Raw genomic sequence first — 6176 nt, 5'->3', positions numbered from 1 at the left:
TATATATAAAATTGAGATGTCCTAATCCCTTTCATGAAAATGCTCTTTAACAACCAGTGCTCAAACTTCTGCCCCACCCTTCTTCTTAGCTCCTGTGCAACAGAACCAAGTGTGTGGACTGAGGCCAGGGACCACTTTGGAACCTCCATTCTCTCCCATTCATCACAGCCTTTATAGTTTTCTGAAGTGCACAGTGCACAACCCATACTTTCTCAGCTGAAACCCTGAGGGTCAGCCCCAGGTAAATCTTGCCATGCCCCACAAGATAAATGAACGTGTATGGGGAGGGGGTTGTGGATTAGAGAATAAACATAAAAATAAACACAGAAAGATACACAAGTAAAGGAAAGTGGGGATAGAGTGGTCCAGACTTCTCTGATGAAGATAAAAACAACCCCAAATCATACCCAGGTTTATTCTTTTAAAGGGCAGAAAATGGGGGAACACAAATTGGAAATCAAAGCCAATTGTTTTTAGATGTAAATTGGCTGAAGATGTGAAGACACCTGGTTCCCTGTAGTTCTATGTAAATTTTTCTAATCTTCTGAGGTCATTTCTGATTAACATATGTGGCTTCCTTTAACCCAATACTCCCTTGCAGTTTTGGACACAGGCAGCTGGTATATTCACATGTTAATGGTGTTCATAGCTTTATAAATAAACTACCCATGGAACTACATTTCTGCGTGTGTCTAAAGGTCACCGTCTTTGCTCAGATTCAGGCCACTCACTATAGCATCTGCTCTCTAGAATCTGGGAGGCATTTGGAGGCAGGTTACAGGGTGGGCATCAGGGAGATGGGGCTGCAAAATCATGGCTAACATCCTCCTGCACACATTTGAATGCTTAAAATTAACTCTAATCAATTAGTATAAAATGTATAATCCATCAGATGACCAGAAACCACCAAAAATGCACAAGAAACATGAGAAACCAAGAAAAATATCTCTCCCCCAAGGCAAAATAACAATTCCTCATCATCCACAGACAGCACAATAGAACTCATGGAAATGTCAGATAAAGAATTCAGAATATTTGTAGTGGCAAAACTTAACAAGATGCAAGAGAAAAGAGAAAGTGAACTTTGGAAAATGCAAGAGAAAAGAGACAACAAACTAAAACAGATGAAGAAGTCCTTCCACGATTTGAAAAAAGAAATAGACACCATAAAAAAGAATCAAACAGAGCTGTTAGAGATGAAGGTTGTAACACAGGAAATAAAAACATCCCTTGAAAGAATTAAAAGCAGATGATATCATACAGAAGATCAATCTTGGATGTAGAAGACAAAACCTTTGACAAAAAAAAAAAAACACTATAAAGATAGAGAAAACCCCAAAATGGGGATAATACACAAAAAGTACTAGATTCCATGAAATGTCCAAACTTCTAAATAATTGGTATATTGGAAGGTGAAGAAACTAATAAGGGCATTGAAAATCTATTCCCTGAAATCATGAAATAAAACTTTCCAAGCCTAGAGAAACATACAAATATCCAGACCCAAGAAATACAAATGACTCAAATAAAATCAACCCAAGAAGACCTTAGCCAAGGCACATGATAGCCAGACTGGCCAAAACCACAATCAAAGAAGAGATACCAAAATTGGCAAAAGAGAAATGTCAAGTTACTTACAAAGTTATCCCATCAGGCTAACACCAGACCTCTCATCAAAAACAATGCAAGCAAGGAGAAGAAGCCAGGCCTTCAGAGGGAGGTTCCACATGGCTCCTGTGAACTAGGTATTGCAGGGCACAAGATAAATGAAGACATTCTACTGATAATTGAGCCTCCAGCAAACAAGCTAGCAGCAGAAGAAGCCAGGCCTTCAGAAGGAGGTTCCACATGGATCCTGTGAACTAGGTATTGCAGAGCACAAGAGAAATGAAGACATTCTACTGATAATTGAGCCTCCAGCAAACAAGCTAGCAGCAGAAGAAGCCAGGCCTTCAGAAGGAGGTTCCACATGGATCCTGTGAACTAGGTATTGCAGAGCACAAGAGAAATGAAGACATTCTACTGATAATTGAGCCTCCAGCAAACAAGCTAGCAGCAGAAGAAGCCAGGCCTTCAGAAGGAGGTTCCACATGGATCCTGTGAACTAGGTATTGCAGAGCACAAGAGAAATGAAGACATTCTACTGATAATTGAGCCTCCAGCAAACAAGCTAGCAGCAGAAGAAGCCAGGCCTTCAGAAGGAGGTTCCACATGGATCCTGTGAACTAGGTATTGCAGAGCACAAGAGAAATGAAGACATTCTACTGATAATTGAGCCTCCAGCAAACAAGCTAGCAGCAGAAGAAGCCAGGCCTTCAGAAGGAGGTTCCACATGGATCCTGTGAACTAGGTATTGCAGAGCACAAGAGAAATGAAGACATTCTACTGATAATTGAGCCTCCAGCAAACAAGCTAGCAGCAGAAGAAGCCAGGCCTTCAGAAGGAGGTTCCACATGGATCCTGTGAACTAGGTATTGCAGAGCACAAGAGAAATGAAGACATTCTACTGATAATTGAGCCTCCAGCAAACAAGCTAGCAGCAGAAGAAGCCAGGCCTTCAGAAGGAGGTTCCACATGGATCCTGTGAACTAGGTATTGCAGAGCACAAGAGAAATGAAGACATTCTACTGATAATTGAGCCTCCAGCAAACAAGCTAGCAGCAGAAGAAGCCAGGCCTTCAGAAGGAGGTTCCACATGGATCCTGTGAACTAGGTATTGCAGAGCACAAGAGAAATGAAGACATTCTACTGATAATTGAGCCTCCAGCAAACAAGCTAGCAGCAGAAGAAGCCAGGCCTTCAGAAGGAGGTTCCACATGGATCCTGTGAACTAGGTATTGCAGAGCACAAGAGAAATGAAGACATTCTACTGATAATTGAGCCTCCAGCAAACAAGCTAGCAGCAGAAGAAGCCAGGCCTTCAGAAGGAGGTTCCACATGGATCCTGTGAACTAGGTATTGCAGAGCACAAGAGAAATGAAGACATTCTACTGATAATTGAGCCTCCAGCAAACAAGCTAGCAGCAGAAGAAGCCAGGCCTTCAGAAGGAGGTTCCACATGGATCCTGTGAACTAGGTATTGCAGAGCACAAGAGAAATGAAGACATTCTACTGATAATTGAGCCTCCAGCAAACAAGCTAGCAGCAGAAGAAGCCAGGCCTTCAGAAGGAGGTTCCACATGGATCCTGTGAACTAGGTATTGCAGAGCACAAGAGAAATGAAGACATTCTACTGATAATTGAGCCTCCAGCAAACAAGCTAGCAGCAGAAGAAGCCAGGCCTTCAGGGTGAGAAAGAGGGATAAAAATAATTCTAGGAACTAGAAATGGAAACTTTTTTATAATATGAATGATTAAGTCACTATGCAGTATATACTGGACTTGTGTCCATGGAAATGTATATATCAGCTGTGTTTGCTATGAAAATATTTAGATTAATTAAAGTGTTTAGTAATTCAATACAATGCAGGGGAAAAATAGTATAGAAATCAAACATAAATACCAGAGAGGAGAGTGAGAGATGGCAGAGGGTAAGAGATAGGGAATCAAGGATGGAGGGAAAAAAGCAAAACATACAGCAAACAAGAAATGGAAAATTATTTGCTGTTTGTTGATGTGCTTGATTGAGACAATATACAGTGTACTCTGGATGGAAAATCTCATTTTGTATGCTGTAATGATGTACAGTGAATGAATGCAAATAAATAAATAAAAACAATGCAAGCAAGGAAAGAATGGGGAACTATATTCTAAGTATTAAATGCAAAACAATTTCAACCAAGGTTACTACATCCAGCAGGATTATCTTTCATATGGGGAGAAAAGATAAAAACATTCTCACATAAACAAAACCTCAAAGAATTTGCCAACTCCAGACAGACTCTTCAAGAAGTTCTGAAGGGAGTGCTATACCAAGAAAACTAAAGTCAGACAGACAAAAATAAGAGAACAAAAAACAGGTGATGGTTACTGAACTTGAGCTGTGAAATATTTGTTTCCTTGACTAAAAAATGAAAATTTTCTGCTGAGACTTCCTCCTCCAGATTCATTTCTAGTGGCCTCTATGTACTAAGTATCTAGACAGGTCCAAGTGAAAAGGATACAAGTACCTGAATACGATTAGGGTTAGAATATTCCTCTATTTCCTACTAAATCTGATGCAAAAAGAGTGAAAAGAGAACAGAAGAGAGATTGCAGATAACTTACATCTGCATGCCTCTGAATGCTCAGATGGAACTTCAAGAATTAGGAAGAAACATACCATCCATCAGTTGACTAAGAATCACTGCAGGGTCACAAAACTATGGGAAAATAAGAAAATACATCTCCTCCAAGGGAACAGAATAACTCCACTTCATCCACAAACAGTACAATGAAACTCATGGAAATGTCAGATAAAGAATTTAGAATATTCCTAGTGACAAAGCAAACAGAGATAAAAGAGAAGAGAGACAATAAACTGCAGAATAGGCAGGAGAAAGGAGCTGATGAGTTCCAGAAGGTGAGGAAATTCTTGCAAGATCTAAAAGAGGAAATACATACTATAAAAAAGAATCAAATGAACCTGTTAGAGATGAAGGCTATAATACAGGAAGTCAAAATCTCCCTTGAGAGTATTAAAAGCAGACTAGATCATACACAAAATCAAATCTCAAATGTAAAAGATAGGATCGCTGGCCTAGAAAAATCCACCACGAACACTGAGAAAATTGCCCCCCCCCATGAGAATAATATACGAGAAATATTAGATACCATCAAACGTCCAAACATCTGGATAATTGTTATCCCAGAAGGCGAAGAGACTCATAAGGGCATAGATAATGTATTCCATGAAATCCTGCAAGAAAACTTTCCAAACCTAGAGAAGTACTCAAAGATCCAGTCCCAAGAAATTCAAAGAACCCCAATAGAATCAACCCAAGAAGATCTTCTCCAAGACACATTACAGCCAGAATGACCAAAACCACAGACAAAGACAAGAAACTAAGATTGGCAAGAGAGAAACAACATGTTACCTACAAAGGATATTCCGTCAGGCTAACAGCAGACCTCTTATCGGAAACAATGTGAGCAACGAAAGAATGGGAAAATATATTCAAAGTGTTAAGGGAAAAGCAATTTCAACCAAGAATACTGTACCCGGCAAGATTATCCTTCATTTGGAAGGGTAACCTAGACAAGAACACTCTAGATAAACAAAACCTGAAAGAATTTACCAACACCAGACCAGATCTCCAGGAAGTTTTCAAGGGAGTGCTATACCAGGAAAATTAAATATAGACACACTCAAATAAGAGGTCAAAAGTTAAGAAAATGGCCAACTTAATAGTAGGAACAAGTCTGCAGTTGATTATTATATCCCAGAATTTAATTGGGAAGATTGAATGACAACAGAAGATAGATGAAGTATATGAGACTGAACTGGTGAAATAGCATTTTATGCCTTTTGACTAAAACATAGCTGATTTTCTTCTAGGCTTTGTTTTCTGGTTTTAAGGATTTTTGTCCTGTCTTGAGCTGTTGATAGGTTCATGTACCAACTACTTGAACAGAATCCTAACCTGTTTCCTGGCTTTAACTTTTAAGCAAATTTCCTTCACATTTACTTGATTTATTAAAGTTAAAACTGCTTTTCTTGAAAAAAAATAAGATGTGATTAAATGTAAATAAATAAATTATTTTAAAAAAGAAAAAATATATATATGAGGGATCTTAAAAAGCTCATGGAAAATACATTTTGTGAAAAAACAATGCATGAATTTCAAATTATCTTGCACTAAAATAAATTTCTACTTTAATTCCATTTTATGAACATTTTAAAGTACCTTCATACAATTTTTGTCAATTTGAAAAGTAAATAAAAATTTAAAAAATAGTAAAAAAAGAAAGAACAAAAAACAACCAAGAAAATGGCCAACTTAATGCTAGGGACAAGTCCGGAAACATCAATAAAAATGTTGAATGTTAATGGTTTAAATTCTCCAATCAAGAGACGCAAACTGGTATGAACGGATTTAAAGGAAAAACAAAAAACAAAAAACAAAAACAGAAAACCTCTATCTGTTGCCTACAAGAAACTCATCAAATGGATAAAGACATACATAGACTAAGAATGAAGGCCTGGAAAAAGACATTCCATGCAAATGGAAACCAATAAAGAGCAGGAGTTGCAATAC

The sequence above is a fragment of the Tupaia chinensis genome, unplaced genomic scaffold (genome assembly GCF_000334495.1).
Source record: "Tupaia chinensis unplaced genomic scaffold, TupChi_1.0 Scaffold138988_1, whole genome shotgun sequence".
NCBI classification, from domain to species: domain Eukaryota; kingdom Metazoa; phylum Chordata; class Mammalia; order Scandentia; family Tupaiidae; genus Tupaia; species Tupaia belangeri.
This window is presented reverse-complemented; position numbering follows the sequence as displayed.